Source organism: Protopterus annectens, chromosome 3.part0 (assembly GCF_019279795.1).
Source record: "Protopterus annectens isolate FY-2018-M chromosome 3.part0, PAN1.0, whole genome shotgun sequence".
Lineage (NCBI taxonomy): Eukaryota > Metazoa > Chordata > Ceratodontiformes > Protopteridae > Protopterus > Protopterus annectens.
In genome coordinates this window covers 626,775,705-626,796,659 of record NC_056731.1, presented here as the reverse complement: position 1 = coordinate 626,796,659, position 20,955 = coordinate 626,775,705, and positions in this window count along the sequence as shown.

Sequence of the window (20,955 nt, the reverse complement as noted above, 5' to 3'; positions counted from 1 at the left end):
AAGTAAAGACCAGAAGAATAATCCAAAAAGTAAACCGCTTTACTTCGACAATTTTTTCAAGGATAAAATGTGGCCACATTGTATAAATACACAAGATAATCGGCCAATTAAGCAATTAAATTAATTTGGAATAAGACAATCAACTTTTAAAGTGCAATAGTGCTGCAAACATTATACTTTGTTTAACAATGTAATCATTTGATGTCAACGAACATTAACCAGCAGCTAAACAAATTTAAGTGCTACTAAAAATAGCAAATCTCTTCTAAATTCATTAAATGTGTAAATGAAATACATTGATAATCATAATTAATAAATTTAAACTGCACTTAAAAAAATCTCTGTCAGTCATAAGTTAAAAACATCAATAAAAGTATTTTCTTAACTATAAATATATATGTAGATATGTATATGTGTATATATCTATATAGATATATGTATATATATATATATATATATATATATATATATATATATATATATATATATATATATATATATATTTATATATATATATATATATATATATATATATATATATATATATATATATATATATATATATATGTGATATGTATATATATATATATATATATCCATATAGATATATGGATATATATATATATATATATATATATATATATATATATATATATATGTTTACCATATGTCCAGAACATGGAGTGGAGTCATACCTCAGCACCAGTAGTCTCAATTTCTTAACGCAAGGGGATGCATGTAGACTGTTGCTACTGTAACAGGGTTGTCTTCGGTTTTCTTAACAGACATGTGTTTGCAAGGTCACAACTGCTATTGACATGTATGCAATCAGTTACTGACAGACATCCTAATGTCATCATGGTACAGTACGACTGGTATCACAGTAATGATCCTGTGGACTACAGAAGAGATATGACCAATATATTTGGACAGTCTGGCACACTCTGGTCAGTCCAGAGGTATACACAGATCCCCTTTGTGTGAGACATGTGGACCAAGACTGACAATGTGGATGTTAACAGCCATGCATGTACATGGGTATATCAAGTAAATACCGGACTACATATGCCCACACAGTTTATGCATTCCCACACTCCTGTCTGTCTTGACACATAATTGCTGGTACAGAGGTCACATGGCGACATACTACTCAGTAGTTTGTGACATACATCTGTACAGCATCCCACTACTTTGTCAGAAATACACAACAGTTATGGTGGCCTGGCAGCAGTACATCTGGCAAATATCTGTACATAGCATCACACTGGGTAATTACACTATGCTGCTAGGCATGTAACAAAGCACTGTGCAAACTACAGGCAGACTGCCACAACACTGGCCTACATTTCTTGTGGGGGAATACACATGTACCTGCAAATATAGCTGTTTATTGGCATGTCACAGCACAGAGTGACAGACACCTGTGTGAAAGTGTATACCCACAACCAATGTGAACACTGCCACAGCCACATATGGTATGCAAGGTTAATATTACCCTACATGGACTGTCTGATCAACACCATTTTCATATGTGCCACTCACACACTAACCCTACATATACTGGGCCACGACACAGTGTGGTCCAATGCCTTTCTGTGGTATGGGACACGTGTGTGTTTGGACCTACAAACCTGTTAGCCGATAGGGTACCATACACTGGAGCAGCATGTAACATCAGATAGAACAGGGCCAAGAACAATGACATCTACCGCAGTCTGTACACAGGCCAAGGTATGTATTTGCAATACACATACTGTTGACAGTCACCATAAGTACACAGACCCACTACTGTACACACAACCACAGAATGCCCAGGTTATGTTCTCAAATATAACCCCTACTGTACATAACATGTCTAGCACTCTGATGTCCGACTGGCTTGTTATCAGGTATGATGTCAATAAATAATGGCATACTGAACATATGCACATGTTACTGCATGACATATGTACAAAGGTTGACAGACTTGTGGTTGGAAGAACAAACACTGGGCCAATATTGGCATGTTGCTGTGATACCCTCATACATTTACTGTTGTAACAGGGTTTGTTGTGACATATGTCCTATGAGGGATATGAAGTCAGTAACTCTCATGGCTGTCACATATACTGACTGCAATCCTCAGACTATGCTTCTGTGGTTCTAAGATAGGTAATCTGTGAGTAACACAAGACACATAAGTCTCCAAGCACTGGCCAGTTAGCAGATAACCCTACAGGTGGGAGTTTCCTCAAACACATAACACTGTCATGACAGGTATTAAATCATGTAGACCAGCCATATCCACACAAACCCTGTTAAACCAACATTACTCCAAATGCAGAAGAGCAAGACTTACATTCTGTAGTCATGTCTGGAACATCCCCCTCCTGTTTGTTGGCCTGTCTCCACAGTGTATGTTGTTAGAGATATATCCCACTACCATCTGTGATGCTGTCTGCCAAACACTGACATGAAGTCCTGCTCACAGTGAATGAAAAGTGCCAAAACCCACATGATGTTCCTAGTTATAGGAGTTTGTTTCCATGCAATTGGTTATGGGAATGTTACCACAGCTTTTCCACATGCAATCAGCTAGTGGGGGACTGCAATTCATGCAGAGGCCATCAGCTGATCATGAGCATCACTTACAAAACACAAACTGCTGCCTAAGCAAAGCAGGTATACTTCTCCACATCCACCAGAGAGGGAGTGAAAGAGACAGTCAGAGACAAAGTAAGACAGGGAGAGGTGATTGAGTAAAACTTAAGCATGTTTGTGTCACACACTGACCAATACAGGGTTTCAAACTGCTGCCTGTCTATGTACTGATAGGACATGTCTATGCAGTTATTGCATGCGCCACAGAGCTTACATGCTGGGGACCTGCCCAAAGGTATATTTGATTGTGAGTGACATCTGCAACAGTGGTAAAAGAGGGATAATGTAGGTGTAGGACATGTGCCTGTCCACATGAATAGGTGTCAACGTCGACACAGCCACACTCTCTCAGGGACTCACACACATTATCACAGTTGGTAGGGTCAGGATTAGACTTTCTAACTAACTAATTTGCCACAATACAGCAATACACAGGTATCACATGCACCACAGGGGTTATCAGGATGATATATGGGCAAAGGGTATGTCAAGATATCTGACATCCAAAGGCATACTTCAGTAGGCCAATGGGAGGTGTAGTGAATGTGAATGGAGTCCAAATCATTATACTCCACACACAGACACACACACACACACACACACACACACACACACACACACACACACACACACACACACACACACACACACACACACACACACAGGTTTGCCAGTACTGACATGCATGGGTGCATTGCTTCACAGGTGTGTAGTGGCTGACTGTGCCAGAAGGCTGTACAAGGCTAGGTACAGGGTATACCTTGGCATCAGGCCACATGGCAATGGTTTACAGTGTGGCTCAGGGGTGTAGTGTCTGGATTGGCCCACACAGGTGGGTATTGTATTTACCAACCAGTCATCTGGGTTATTATTGTGGGTGGCCAGTGCTGTGCAATGCTTGTCATGTATGTGTTCTATATTCCATGACATGAACAGTGTCTGTGATGTGCGCATATCCCACATGCATGCTCTGTGATATGTGGAAGTGTACCTGGGGTGTCTGGGGCATGTTGTGTAGACAGATTGTTATCATCAGATGTGCCATTCCTGGCCTCATGTGGTGAGAACTGTCAACGGACACCAGGTTTACCCTGCACCTACATTGACAGTATGATACAGGTATCCCCTGGTGTCAGTGGCATCTGTCCATACAGGGCATGTGTATAAGGCATGGTATGTCCTTTGTGGGTTATAGTTGCTGGCTCTACAGTTGTTGCAGGCTTTCAGTGGGGAGCATAGTGAAGGAGCACTGTATGCAATGATTTGCCTATTGTAGGGATGGGACAGGGTGGAATGCCCTCTATAGTCCACTACAATCACACCATGGTTACTATTTGTGGGCAATATACGGGGAACTACCAACATAGTGGTTGTTGCTAGCTGAGTGTGTTTGTGTATGAGACATGGGTGGAGAGTGTTCTCTGGGTAATATAAGGGTTGCCTATATTGTTCGCCAAGCCATGATGTCACATGTAGAGGTATGGATTGTCTACCCCAGCCTCTCTGCTGTTTGACATCTGTTATCCTTGTAAGGTGGACATTGTGACAGATATAGGCCCACCATATAAGAAATTTGCAAAACCAACTCCACAATGAGACCTGTTGTTACACATGCACAGCTACCTCCACACAGGATACATATGACAAACCCACACACACGCACCCGTGCGCATGCACACACACACACACACACACACACACACACACACACACACACACACACACAAACACACACCGAGTCTCACAGTTGCCATGTGTGGGATGAGAACTCCTACCTAACTAATACATTATACTACAGCATTATGTAGTTATAGCATGCACGGAGATTACTGGGCTACTCTTTCCCCAAAGGTGTATTTCAAAGTGAATGACATCAGCAGGCTTGCGAAAATAGGGCAATGGAAGTTGTAGTGACTGTGAATGGCCTCAAAAGCATTGATCCCTACACAGATAAACAAACACACAAACCTTTACACTTGCCATGTCTGAGATTAAAACTCCTACCTAATTAGTACATCACACAACAGCATTATGCTGTTATAGCATGCATCATGGAGCTTACTGGGCTAGTCCTTCCCCAAAGGTGTAGTTCAAAGTGAATGACATCAGCAGGCTTGCCAAAGTAGGAAAATGGAAGTTGTAGTGACTGTGAATGGCCTCAAAAGCATTGATCCCTACACAGACAAGCAAACATTTACACTTGCCATGGCTGGTATGAGAACTCCTAGCTAACTAGTACATCACACAACAGCATTATGCTGTTTTAACATGCACCACAGAGTTTACTGTGCTAGTCCTTCCCCAAAGGTGTATTTCAAAGTGAATGACATCAGCAGGCTTGCCAAAGTAGGGCAATGGAAGTTTTAATGACTGTGAATGTCCTCAAAAGCATTGATCTCTACACAGACAAACAACCACACACATAAGCATACAAACCTTTACAGTTGCCATGTCTGGAATTAGAACTCCTACTTAACTAGTACATCGCACGACAGCATTACACTGTTATAACACATGCCACAGAGCTTTCTGGGCTAGTCCTTCCCCAAAGGTATATTTCAAAGTGAATGACATCAGCAACCATGCCAAGGTTGGGCAATGGAAAGTGTAGTTCATAGGTTTATAGGCTCATAGGTTGATACTAGGCTATCTGCCCTAGGGTCTATACATGCCTAGACATGACAATTCCCTGGCTATGTCTTCCCAAAATATTTACTTCCCTGGACTCCTGTCTAGCAGGGCAGCTGACATGATACCCGGGGTCAATTTCCTATGTCCTATCCAATCGTTCAGGTTCCTTTTGAAGAGGGCCAAAGAGGCACTCTGCTTGACATGTTTGGGCAGTTATTTCCTGAGTCTGGGGAGTCTCTGGGTCAGGAACACATCCCTCCAGCATATATTGTTCATTGTGATGACAAGATTTGGATCCCTGAAGCATGTGGCTGTGAGGGTTTGGAATTTTTTAAGTGTAGCTTGTCCAACAGCTGTGGGTTTGACATGGCATGGTATGTTAAGCAGAGATCACCTCTGAGGACACAATATGTGACAGAGTATAGTTGGAGGATTTTCAGATGGTCAGCATAGGGCATCTGGTTTAGGCCTGTGATTCATTTCATGAGGTTTGTCTGTAGCCTTTCTAGTTGTTGCAGATGTCTTGTGAGGTACATATGTAATGGGTCATTGTAGTCTGTACTGGGTCTACTGAAAGATGACTACAGTGGGACAATGACCTCCTTTTACTGGATATAAAGCCGTTATTGGTGGGGTGTGCCACATAGGTGGGTATCCTGACTGTTGTGACGATGTGGTTCTCAAAGGTGAGACCACTGTCCACCTGTGTCCCTACGTCTGTTATCACACTTTAGGTGTTTAGTGTACTGCCACCTATGTGGTACTTCACAGGTACATGTCCCTTCCCATAGGGGATAATTATAAATTTCTTGGTATTGATCTTGAGGCCATGGCTCAGGCACCAAGCTATCTTTCTGTAAGGCCCTTCTGTAGAATATCCACATCATGTGGGTATTCAGTATTGGCTCCCAGTGTGCAGTCAACTGCAACCTTTGTTTGCCAGAGTCCCTTACTGTTGGACTGTACTTCAGAGTAGTAGATGCCAAACAAGGGCAGTGCCAGGACTGAACCCTAAGATACTCCAACTGTCACTTGTCTGGGGCTGGGGTTAGTGTCACCTACATTTACAGTATGGGTTCTGTCAGTACAGCAGTTGGCATCCCATCGGGTGACATAGGGATTAATGGCCAGCTTGATACATTTATCTATGAATCCAGACTGGGCAATGGTGTTGAAGGCCTTGGTGAGGTCCCGATAGGCTGTGTGAACCACCTTACCCTCGTCACAGCTTTGGAGATGGATTCACAGTTGTCAATCAGGTTGAGGTGACATGATCGGCCCTTCACAAACCCAACCTGGTTGGGGTCCAGTGCTTGCTGGTTGCCAATGTCTTTGTTTTAATTTCCATGATAATACATTCCATGGCCTTGCAGATCAGGCATGTCATACTGCTGGGGCTGTAGTTCCCAGGATCCAAGGTGGATCCCCCCTTGTGGACTGGGATAACTGTAGCTGTGCTACACACAGTGGGCATGAAGGCTAAGGTGTGGCTATGATTAGACATGGCATGTAGGTGAGGTGCCAATTCAGTTTGTAGCTCATGTAGTACACAGTCCGAGATGTTGACTGGTCCCATGGCATCTGTTGTCATAGCTCTGGAAAGTGTGTTTTTTTACCTATGTGGTCATTATTACCGGAATCTGGCAATCTTTCCGTGTTGAGATTGGCCCTTTGGGGGGTGAGAGGGGGGTGCAGTTGGCACTGAATCGATCTGCCAGGATATTGGCAATATCCCTGGGAGCAGTATATTTAATACCATCCTGTTGTAGCTGAGAGCATATCTGAGCATTGCCATTTAGATTCCTTACATAGCTATGGAATGGCTTGCAGTTGTCCTTGACATCTTTGGCTATATTATGTTCATAATTAGCTTTAGTGGATGTTATGAGGGATCTTTGCTTCTTACTGTGGCTGGTAAGGGAGTATTTTGCATCCTGGAAATTCCCCCATTTCTGCAACAGTTTCCTCCTTTTGTTGTACAGTATGTTTATGGCAGGGAGCCACCACATCTGCATCCCTTTCTTGAGGGAGGAGCATCTTGGTTCTATATTGGATGGCACGATTCATGCACGAGTGGATGTGCTCATACAGTTCCTTCATGTATGATTCAGCAGTCATCCTTTCAGTTCCCATCTGCATGGGTGTCATGATGTTAGTCACATCTGACATGTGTAGCATGACACTGGCTTTGGAGATGTGTGTTACGGAAGTTTCCTTACTGGGGTGTGGGGGAGGGATGTTGATGTTAAGAGTGATTAGCTCATGGACAGACCTGACCACCAGTGGGGTGACCATAGGTGTGGAGCACTGATTTCCCATGTTGGTTATGACCAGGTCTAGGATATTTGAGCCCCTGGTGCAATTATGGGTTACTTGATCCAGGGCATTGGGAATTATGACTTCCAAGAACCGTTGGGCACATGTGTTGGTACACAAGTAGTTTTCCCAGTTAATGGCAGGCTAGTGTAAGTCACCCAGTATTAGGGTGTTTGCTTGTATCATAATATTTCACAGTATGTTTCAAAAGCTGTAGTGGGAATCATGGGGCAGGGTGGGGGATCTGTAGCAAGCTATACAATTTGGAATGCAATCTGACCTACTGTTAGTTGCACCGGGAGTATTTCAGACACATTCTGTTGGGCAAGTAGCCTGGTGGTGTGAATATCCTTGGTGAATATGGACACTCCTCCACCTTTATTGTTTTGGTCCTGATTGGGTGTCCAAAAGGTGTGGTGAGAGCTGTACCTGGTATTGCAGGAGTGCTCTCTGGAGCCTTGGATCAGGTCTCTGTTACTGCACAGTTATCAATGTTCTCCATTTTTAGGTGTGTGTAGTGACTGTGAATGGCCACAAAAACATTGATCACTACACACACACACACACACACACACACACACACACACACACACACACACACACACACACACACACACGCACACACAGAGTTTCACAGTTGCCATGTTTGGGAATAGAATTCCTACCTAACTAGTATATCACATTACAGCATTGTTTATTTATTTATTTATTTGACATTTGTTTGCCAGGATGGTTCATTGAGCATGTTTTCAATGGAGTCCTGGGGAGAAAAGCTCCATAGATACAGTATATTAAACAACAGGTTATTAAAGTACAAGAAGAGAACATGAAGCAAAAGTATATGTTAGTACAATTTGAAAAAACAGAATTTATATCACAATTAGTAAAGTTTACAAACATATAGTCACTATCATTGCTAACACAGATGTTATGTCTAAAACAGTAATAAGTAGGTATTTACAAGTCTAAACAGTAATAAGTAGGTATTTACAAGTCAATTAGGCTAGGGAGTTATTTACAATATGCATGTTGCCCCAGGGGAAATATGATCAGTAGGTCAAATATTTTAGATATTTGAGTTAGGATAAGAGGAGAGAGGGAGAAGGGGTAGGGAGTAAGGTAGCTGCTGGGGATGTTATGCAGGATGGGAACATGAGCATTCCCAGAGAGATGTTAGGTGTGAGTGGAGCAGAGTTTTAAAGGTGGATGGGCTGCTGGTGAGGCGAATTCATCATTGCACAGTTATAGCACGTGCCATGGAGCTTACTGGGCTACTCCTTCCCCAAAGGTGCATTTCAAAGTGAATGACATCAGCAGCCCTGCCAAAGTAAGGCATGTGAAATTGTAGTGAGTGTGACTGGCCTCAAAAGCATTGATTCCTACACAGACAAACAAACACACAAATGTTTACACTTGTCATGACTGGGAGTAGAGCTTCTACCGAACTAATATATCACACTACAGCATTACGCAGTTATAGGATGCGCTACAGAGATTACTGGGCTACTCATTCCCCAAAAGTGCATTTCAAAATGAATGACATCAGCAAGCTTGCCAAAGTAGGGCAATGGAGGTTGTAATGACTGTGAATGGCCTCAAAAGCACTACTCCCTACACAGATAAACACACAAAGTTCTACATTTGACATATATGGGAATAGAACTCATATCTAACTAGTACATCAACCTACAGAATTACACTGTTATAAGAGGCTCCATAGAGATTACTGGGCTATTTCTTTCCCAAAGGTGCATTTCAAAGTGAATGACATCAGCAGCCCTGCCAAAGTAGGGCATTTGAAATTGTAGTGAGTGTGAATGGCCCCAAAAGCATTGATCTCTACACAGACAAACAAAAACACAAACATTTACACTTGCCATGTCTGGGAATAGAACTCGTACCTAACTAATACATCATACTACAGCATTACGCAGTCATAGGACACACCATGGAGATTACTGGACTACTTCATCACCAAAGGTGTATTTCAAAGTGAATGACATCACCCGCCAAAGTAGGGCATTTGAAATTGTAGTGAGTGTGAATGGCCTCAAAAAGAATTGTTCCCTACACAGACAAACACACACACAGTTGCCACATCTGGGATTAGAACTCCTACCTAACTTGTACATCACACTACAGCATTACAGAGTTATTGGACACATCACAGAGATTACTGGGGTACTACTTCTCCTAAGGTGTATTTCAAGGTGAAGACATCAGCAGGCTTGCCATAGTAGGGCAATGAGGAGTGCAGTGTGTGTGCATGGGCCATTACCCATTCATCTAGAGGCAGACACACAGCACTCAGGCACACACAGGTTTATATTCCACAGGTACATGTATACAACTGCTAGATGACTACTGACTTGTACAGTCATGTTACACAGTTAGCACAAGCACCACAGACACTATAGTTCTGAGGGATACCAGAGGCAAATGTCTACTGTGATTGACATTTGCACATCATGTGGTTTTAGTTAATTGGATGTGTGCTGGGTGGGACAGGTCTCATAATGAGAGGCTGTTTGTCACTGGATGTCAATCTCTTCCACACATCTATGTATGTGTAATTTTGGCCTATTATAGTGCGTTGACCTTGGATATATGTGTGTATTCCTATCCTATGTGTGTGCAAAGCATGACTGGTGTGTACTGAGGAGTGTGTGCACTAACATCTGCGACTGTCAGATATGTATAGTCCACTGTTTTTGCCAGACATGGGCTTCATTTCTAAGTGTGTGAGTATGCCCAGTATGACCTTTCAGTATTTTATTGTCTGACATGGTCTTCATTTCTCTAAGTGTGGGAGCATGCCCAGTATGACCTTCTGTATTGAATGTGTGAATCCATTCCAGGTAGATTGTACTCCAGTGCAGGCTTTTGTGTTCTACACCTACAGCTGGCAACCTGTTTCTGTGGGATATCTGTAGATCAGTTGACAATATGGGGTCAATATGGGCAAAGGATAGTGGGTTACTGTAGGTAATTGTGTCTGTGCTGCTTCTGCTACATGGTCTTGGTGTTAGCAGAGATATTCAGACATATGTACTGTTTTACACTGCGATGTTTTATGTCATCAAGTATTGTCAGGTATACATATTTGCTTGCAGTGATGTCCTGGGGAATACAGGGTGAATGCAGCTGTGTCCAATATTGTGGTCTGCAGCCTACATATTCTTGCACAATCATGCCATTCTGGAGGAGAAGCTGCAGACACTTGTTGCTGGGTCTGTGTAAATGGTTCAGCACCTTGGTACAGTGGTGGCTGAGGATCCCATGCTTGTACATCCATCGATGTGACAGTATGCCATATCCTGCTGTGGCCATACCTCACAGCTGTACAGATTTACACAGGTTACCCAGAAGACGTGGTCATAATTCTGGACAATACCTCTTCATATTGTGGTTTATGAGCAGGTTTGTAGCCACCCATTTCTGTGTTTGCAGGCAGGGATAGTATGTGCATACGGCTGAGTTTTGGACTTCACACACTCCATGCCTCCCATGCTCCTACCCCCTCTATTATTCTATCCTCTTCTAAACATTATGCAACATTATCTGGTATGTTCGCTATAGTTATCACCTCATCCCAGCAGTAATTTGGTGTTGGTCCACAGTTCATGCAGTAGGACATGCTGGACATGTTACTGGGATTTGTTCACATGGCCTTGCTTTTGGGTTCTGTGGACTGTGTTATGTTGTTATTTGGGAGTCCATGACATAACATACATTGGCAGTACGGGTGAGGCACAGGCCTTTGGCAGAGGACTGTAGGCCATTCGGTAGTGATGCAGGCCAGCTGTAGCAGGCCATTGCATTGTGTCACTCCTACAGTCCCAGACTGAAATACACTATATTCTCCTGGGGTGACAGGGTAGGTGTACAAGGTGTTAATGCCAATACTTTCTGTCATTATTGATCCAGTGGTGTGGATGCTGGCAAGGTGCTGCTTACAGCTAGGGACACACCTGCATGGGACACCTGTTCTGCATGCTGCATTCTTTAGCTATTGCCATACAGAGGTGGGGGTCATATTGTACTCATTCCCAACAGCAGGGATAAGACCAGAGAGGTACCTGTAGGTGATGGTGGGGTGATCTGGGTGCATGTGTGCTATGGACACTACTTGCATCTGACTCACAGATACACATGGGGCATTCCATTTATGCTGGCTTGTGCAGGGACATCAGCTGTTTCTCAGTACTTCATACCTGTGACCTTTGTGGTCTGCCAGTGGTTGTCCAGATGACATCGGTATTCCCTACTACAAACCCAACTAATGTGCTGCTAACCTGCATGTACAGTTCCAAGGGTGTGTCCACTTGACAGTTACATATTATACACTGTCTGTCTGGGGTACTTCCTCCTGTGTACTGCTTGTATGTCTGGGCCCACATTCATGCCATGTCCATCTTTCAGATGGTGACACATATTACTTCCAAACATTTACTATGGCTTACTGCTGGAATGTGTTTTGCTGGAAAGCATTGTTTTTGGCACTGCAGTTATGAGAACTTGGCCCTGCCATTGGCAGTACTGGCCAATGGCCACCAGGACAAACCTCACCATGCATACATACTGACCACTCTCACACAATATACAACACACACTAACCTAACACATGCAACCCTGCATATTGTACACATGCTACAGTCTATCCTGCTACCTTGGCCAGCTCAGGTAATCTGTGCTCCACTGTTATTATACCTACACATACATGTTACTACATTTCTACATAGCACTGGGGGGCACACCTGACTGTTACTACATTTCTACATAAGATTGGGGAGGCACACCTGACACTTGTACACATTTGCTATGACTGTACTGGTATTTCAGGTACTCCATTTCATTCTGTATTCTGACCTATCATGCTAACTAGAGGCATATATCAGTGTACTACAGCTCTTAGGTTTGATTGACCTACATTTCAGTTTCTGACTTCTTACCCTTCAGAACTAACATCCCACTGCCTGACCTGTTGTAGTTTGTCTGTGTAGGTCTGGAGGGAGGCTGTTTTCCATAGCCATCAATCAGAGGCCTTAGCACAGCCTTTGTTTGTGTTTGTCTATGCCTGTACTGCTGGCTGAGACTGTTGTTGGGTATGTGAGCCTCCCTGACTGGCATGTGTGTGTCCTACGGACACACATGTGGCCCACCACATTTCCTGCAGTGAGTTTTGTCACCCTGTCTAGTACTGGCTACTATGGTGACACCAGTATTTGTTACAGATCACATAGTGCCACTTTAGGTGTCATCTGCCACCCAATTCCCTTGCATGCTCACATTCATAGATACAAGTAACAAAGCATACTACTCCATTCGGCAATTGATAGGGTGAGTGACTTACCTTGCGGCTGTGCCAGTATTGAGGATGGCGCTGGAGGGCTGACTATGTGGGATGCACATACTACACTCCCTATACATGGTTAAGCACAGGTAGTGTCATGTTTGGCACCCCTTTTACTGTATGTGTGAGTCAGAGAGAGGTATCATTCCCTGGGTTCCTACTGTGTCAGTGTATGTGCTACGCATTGCCTCTTTGCCATGGCCTTGGCATACTGGGCACACCTCCTTCTGCCTACTGGGACAGGCTCAGGTTGTTTCTCCTCTGCGTCACTCTGTGCCTGTGCAGGCCTTGGCAATGGTGGGGGGCTGTGTGGCCCTGCCCCGTGCTGTTCCTGCTGCAGCTGTTTCCGCAGGATCATATTGTGTAGCATGGCACATACGATGAAAATTTGGGTACATGTAGTTGGTGAGTACTCCAAGGCTCCACCAGATGTGTCCAGGCACTGGAACCGTGACTTGAGCATCCCAAACACACTCTCTATTATGATTCTGGTCTGTGCGTGTGCCTCATTATGGAGTTCTTTTTCGGGTGCGAGTGCATTTCTGATGGGTGTCATCAGCCACAGCTCCAGTGCATAACCAGCATCCCCCACGAGGTGGCCGTAAGGGATATCCCCATTGGTAAATATCTGGTACAGCTGAATCATATGCCAGATGTGGGAGTTGTGATAGCTTCCAGGGCAGCCAGCACACACATTCTTTATAATGTCCTCGGCATCGCACACAACCTGGCAGTTGATGGAGGGAAGCCCCTGCAGTTGATGTAGTCCCTATCCCGCTCACCAGGTGGTGCTTTGATGTGTATGTGCGTGCAGTCTATAGCACCCACTACCTCAGGGTATTCTGCTATTTGGTGGAAGAGATGCATATTGCTGGTCAATGACTCACGGGTGTTGAGGAAATATATGTGCTCACCGGCATGTGCTGACATGGCATCCAGGAACTAGTGGAATACCCTGGATGATGATGCCTGTGAGATCCCCAAGATATCCACAGTTGGCCTTTGGAAGGTACCTGTGACTAGTATTCTTAGGCCTACACATACCTTGGTATCCACTGGGATGGGTTCCCCTCTGTTGGTTCTGTGTGTGAGGTGTGGCCAGCACAGCTTAACAATTTGCTGTAGGAGGTCCCTGTCCACCCTATAGCGCTCCACTATCTCTAGCTCATGTAGCCCCTGGTAGGTTACCTGGGTCTGTACATTCTTCTCCTTCTTCTCACTGTGGGTTGGTCATCAGCATTCTCATCCTCACCACCCTCAGCCTCTTCCACATGTTGATTTATGATAGCTGCTGCAGCCCCTATCATTTTGTTGCTTTTGTTGGGTAAAATTTCCTCGCTTGTGTACACCGATGGTGTAGAGTTTGTGGGAAAAAACAGAGGGAAAGGTGTTTGCATAGTTTATAGTGGTGTGTTGGGCTGGGCTGCTGCCTGTGTAATTGGCTGATGCTGATACATTTCGCCTGCCAGCTATGCTAGCTCTCCTTGATTACCTCCCTACTGCAGTTTTCCCTTCCCATTGCCTTCCTGTTTAAGCCCAGGGGCTTGCCGTGCAAACGCAGTGCTCAGATGTGCATGGAGCTTCTATTTCCTGGTTTACTTTTTTTTCCTTTAAATGGTGCGTGGTGCGCACACCCGTTTAGGCAATGTAAAGAGTGCTAGGCAGCCTCAGACACACACCCTTGCTTAGCTCTGCTAAGCTAAGGCAAACCCAAGCCACAGAGCTCCAATAAGCTTACAGTATGCCTGACACACCCATCTATGATGACAGCTAGCTCTTAGGCTTGCACCATGGTCTCCCTGCACTGACATGGTTGGGTGCAGGATAGCCAATGAGGGGGGATCTAGGATTCAGTATCATTCCACTAATTTGCATAGGATTGCCTGCTAATGCCTAGTTACACATCTGACACTGAGCCTTCCTCCTTAGCAACTACTATTCACTGGCAATGTTGTCTTCTGCCTGCCATTGAGTATAATGGCAAAATTGTGATTTTGGATAGAATGCCTATTTCAAGTTTTTGTTTTTATTTTCGGCCTGATCCCATTTGCCCTACGCTTAAACAGCCAAAATCGGCTAAAAAAATAAAAGTTTTTTTTTCTTGCAACTGTTTTCCATGCCAATGGCCATATATTTGACCATTGGCATGCTTCCCACATTATATACACCCCTTATTTGGAGCTGTCATGGCTCCATTTTTTAGTTTGCAGAAATGTACTCGGTTACTAACCGATTACATTTCTGCAGACTACACTAGTCCTGCACGGCTGGCTGTCAGCTTCCTGGATCACAAATTCGCCTTATTTGCATGTTTTTCACATGCAAATGGGGTAATTTGCATACAGGAGCTGTGTCTGTGCAGGACTAGTGCAGGAGTGCTTGTGCATGTCCTGGGAGCTTATTCCTGGATTGCACGGCGACCATATTGCCTCCAGCAGCTCCTGCACTATTCCTGCAAGCCGTGCAGAGCTTGCTGAATCCTGAGGTACTTTAATCTATAGAAACATGGATAACAGACTCTCAATCACTTGAAACCTTAAACAAGAGAATTAATTTTATTTAGTTCAAAACAATTTATGTACAAAAAGTACTTTTCAACTTTACTATATCAAATAGTACAAAAAATGAAATTGTTACCCACACAAAACTTCTAGGTATACTCATAGATGAAAACATGACATTTGAACTTTACATAAAACAGGCCATTAAAAAAACACTGCAGATGTTTCAACCAAATGGAGATTAAGAGAGCATCAAACAAACTATACACAAAGAAAAGAAAAAAATATTGGAATGAATATATTAATATTAATATTAAATGTTTAAACCATAGATAATTTGAATGTTATGATCTTAATTTATGTTGTTTTTACAAAAATGGTTTAATAATTGACAGTATTCATTGTTACATTTTATTATTTTTTAGACTGACTAATCATGTGATTTTTGGCAATGAACATCGTATGTCTGGTTTAGCTCTGATGAAGTTCTGACATATTAAAGAATGAAAGACCTTAGCTATTACAATATTTTTCTTTTCTTTTCTTTCTTCTTTAATTTCTCCAAATCTTTTGGATTTCTAATACCATGATGGGAATGGACCCTATTCCTAAGTCAAGATATGATTAAAGTTCATGAAATTAGTACTGCTTCAGTCCTCGATGTCAGCCAGTAGTGCTCTTTGCAGCACCCACAATGTGCCCAGTAATGACTCCTTCTGCAGTTCATATGGAGTTACAAGTATTGGTAACATATCTAAATATAATTGTAGATTGCTTTTTATAAGACCAGTTTCTCCTACTACTATTGGAACTGTCTAGGTATATTTCTTTCACATTGATCTCATTTCTGCCTGCAAATCCTGATATTTTATGACTCTCTGTATACAATACATTGTAGCCACCGGGTGAGGCAATTTCAATGATCAATGCTACTTTTGTCTTCCTTTCATGGACCGCTATATCTGTTTTTCTAACATCTATCTTTTGAACTGTTGGTAATGGATGATCCCATGTAATGTAAACTTCATCATTATCTAGGATCCTTTGTGGCTCATGTTTCCAGTGTTTTCCAGCCACTTCAGTACCATAATGTTTGCACAATCCCCAGTGCAACAGTCTTGCCACATTATTATGCCTTTCAGTATACAGTCCTTCTGCCATTAGTATGTCACAACCATCAATGAGGTGTGCACCTGTTTCCAGTTCTGTTTTACAAAACCTACATTTGTCTGTTTCTCCTACATGTTCAATGCACTTTGTAAACCAACGTGTATGTAGCCCACTATCTTGTGCTGCCAATATTAATCTTTCATCTCTTGGTTTGAATTCACCTCTACTTAACCATTCCTGCATTCGTTCCTCATCAACATGAGGTTCTTCCAGAAGTTTTCTATACTTGCAACTATATTTATGCATTTTCCACATTTCTTGCCTTCTCATCTGGTTCTTCACCTTATATTCTTTCTTTACTTTTTGGCACATTCAGTTGCTGCTTGATTTTTATCTACTTCTGGTTTGATTTCCATTCCTGATTGATGCCGATATACTTTTTCAACACTAAGCAGAGAAGTCATCTTAGATTTATTCTCCTCATGCTTCAAAACTTTCACTACATTTGGGTCTTGTGAGGTCAGCAGGTATATGCTGAGTCCCACAATTGCAGATCTATACATGTAATCAATTTCAAAGAGGCCCATCCCTCCTTCAGAATGGGGAATATATAATCTTGGTTTGCACTGATTTTTATAAATCATTTGGTGAGCATGAAACATCCTTCTTGTTTTCCTGTCTAATCTATCCGGCACATTTTGGGGCAAGTCAGTCACTCCAAAACTGTAAGATAGGACAGGAAGAGCAAATTGGTTTATAGATTGGATTTTGTTCCTAGATGTCAACGCTGTTTTCAGGATTAATTTAAGTCTTTTAAAGTATTCTTTACTAAGTTTTTTTTCGCATTTGTTCATGTTTTATTGTTGATCCTTCATCATTTCCCAAATATTTATACACTCCCTCGTGCTTAAATTCTTTATATCACATTCTTGTCCCAAACTGATGTTTTCTTGGTGCTGCAGTTTTCCTGCTTTAAAGGTTGCTTTTGCACAATTATCAAAACCAAATTGCATTTTAATATCATATGAAAAAAAATTGACAACTTTTTTCAGTTCCTCATCTGATGAGCTATACAGTTTTAAATCATCGACAAAGAGAAGATGAGAAGTCTTTACATTTCGTTGTTTTCTAGGAACCAAATTATATCCATGGCCTAAGCTAAGTAGACAGCTTCATGGGTTAAGGGAAAGGCAGAATAGCAGCAGTGACAGAGACTCACCCTAGAATATCCCCCTTTGAATTTTTAACCCTGTAATAATAATTTGTTCTTTATCATTGCTTAATTGCAAACTGCTCTGTCACTGTTTCATAGTCACTGTAATGTAGTCGATCATTGTAGGGTGTATCTAATACATTTTTAATCACTCTTTTATCCACAAATGTCGGATACTATCATATGCTTTTTTGTAGTCAGTCCATGCCATTCTTAAATTCTTCCCCTTTTTACAGTGCTCCACTATGCCTTTATTTAACAACAAATGACCCTTTGTTCCATATGACATTCTTTTATTGACCTTTTCTTCTTTTGCCATAATTGAGTTTTCTTCTAAATGACTATAAACTCTGTCGGCATCAGTTCCAGTGTATAGTTTATATGTCATTGGTAGGCAAGTTGTTGGTCTATAATTTTGTAGGGTAGCTTGCAGGTTGACTCTTAATTAGGAACATTGTTTTTCCTGTTGTTAGCTAGGTTGGTGTCTGTTTGGGGTGAGCAAATAAATAGTTCTTACTCATGGTTAAATCTTCATGCAAAGATAACCAGAAGTTAGGTACTGCATCTGGGCCTGGGGTTTTCCAATTAGAGAGAGGCTTTTCTTAACTTTGTTTCAATCTCTCTGGCCATTGCTTTATCCCATTTCATATCCTGTATCTTTGAACTTCTTATTCTTTCTTTTACTTCTTCTATCAATTTAGCATCTTTGTCAGGCTCCACAGGATCTTCATAGATACTGCTCCAAAATGTACCTATTTCTTCTTTTTTTTTGGTTGTCTTTCAATTCCTTTTACCTTGTTTCGCAATTCTCTACAAAACTTTTTTGGGTCATCAATAAATTGCTTATTTTGTATTTTTCCTTTATATTTATCTGTGTATCTTCTAAGTTTTTATGCCTGTGCTGAGATTTTTAGTTAAAATGTGAATCTCAAATTGGCTGGAAAACATTTTATCTGTTGCTGTTTGACCTGTACAGACATGGCAGGAGCTAGAAGGGAAAGTGCCCAATTTAGGGCTCAAAGATTGGGTGTAGCAGAGTCCAAAATATTCACTGGACTCTTTATAAAGTACCACAGCCGAAAGCGACTGGATACTATACCAGGCCTCAATACAATTCAGAGGCTTGGAATAGTCTGGCCAAGGCTGTCTCCAATGTGATTGACATTCCATGCACTAAATAGTAATGCAGGCACCACTATAATGGCATGAAAAGGTGCAAGCAGGATACACACAACCAGTGGCTGGATGAGTTTAGGACTGTTGACATCCCACAGTTGTGCTAGTATACATATAAAGATACTTTAATGTATATAAAAAGCTGGATATAGCCAAGACTGGTATGGATAATCCTCGTCTCTTTTTCTCCCATTTTTCTTTTATAGCTGCCCAGGAGATAGCAGTGAACAGAGATGCCTATGCTGAGCATTTGGAAAGAATGAGAAACACAAGGGGTATGTATGCAGCACAAAAGAATATCATTTTATATATGTTATTGTTCTTGCATACATTATTAGCAAATTAAGCATGGATATCTTAAGTGTAAAATCAAGCATGCCTCCTTGAGTCTGTAGCTCAAGCCAACTGTAGGAGTCAATTGTAATAGTGCATTTAGATGTTGTGGGTTCAACTCCTACAAGTAACAAATATATGGTTAAATAATTTAAAAATATTACATAATAATTTAAACAAAACTGCTATACATGCCATGCTGTTAACTTAATCTGTATTATTAGATCAAGTATAGGTGCAATATATGCATATCGTAAGAATTACTTGGAACAATCATCAGTCATTCTTTGTAGTTTTTAAAAAGTATACTGAATGTAAAAGCAAAATTATTTTTATTTATATTATACTAATCTACAGTATGTTACATATGTTTGTGTCTTTCGGCTTTTCCCGGTTAGGGGTTGCCACAGCAGAACTCCAGTCCGCTAATGATTGGCAGTTGATTTTTACGTACCAGCTTGCCAGGCCTGAAGCACAACCTTCAACAAAGGTACACCCATTCACGCATGTCTCCACGCAGAAGACGCTCTAGCTGAGAATTGAACCGGACAGCGTCTTACTGTGAGACGACAACGCTACTGCAGCACCACCACCGCGGACAGTATGTAACATATGATGGTACTAATTGTCTTATTTTTTTTTTTTTGTTTGTTTCCTACCCCACCCCTTAGCTCTGTTTTACTTTTATATGTGTAGTCACAACATTCTGATGGCATCAATTTCTGAAAACTAACAAAATGATTTGCAGCACAGAATGGTAGGCCAACCCATGCAGCTAAGGCGATTCACCCAATGGCTGCTGCATCGATGCCTAGCACATCTAGTACCCAACCCGGCAGTACTGACTTTGGAGCCTCTGCTCTACCTGGGCCCTCAACATCAGGTAGCATTACCACAGCAGCTTGTGCTGTGGTACCCTCTGGGAGTACTGGCAGATGATGATTTTGTCACCTGCAAGGAGATGGCAGGCATGGTGTGTGAGGTCGTGGAAAGTGCCACTGGTGCATACCTCAGCAAGATGGAGAAGATGCTCGCCGGAATGCTGGACACATGTAAATATCAAGCACTTCAACAGGAAGCAGAGGAGGGGGATGGTGATGACAGTTCTGAGGGTGAGGGCTAGATTCTCACTGTCCCCTTGTTTGATGCAATGGGTATCTAATGTCCACTCCCTATCTCCAATCATGGTGTGTCCAACCTGTTGTGTCCCTCACCATACCTGTCTCTTGTCTTGTTTTTCCTGTTTTCTGCATCCACTTCCTCACGTACCCTACTTACCTGACCCTGAAATACCTACCTCCCTTACCCAACATTCCTCTCTTACTAAAGTACAAAACACAAACATGGCCACCTGTACCCCAAAAAATATATATATCATCCTATATATAGCTCTCCACTTCGCACATGTCTTCTCAACACACTTGATTTGGTCCAATTGGCTACACAACATTACTTCATTGTTGTTACCCATCTTTGTTGATGTGACAGTCTATATTCATCCAATATTCATTTTATATGCTGAAGAAGGGGATAGCTATGGATCGACATAATTTCCTCTTGCACATTCCCATATTGCTTCCCCTTTGTTCTTCCCCCTGCTAGACCCCCATTTCACCACTTTCCTATCTATCCCATTTTCCAACCTTTAATCAGGTCAACAAATAGAATCACATACCACACAC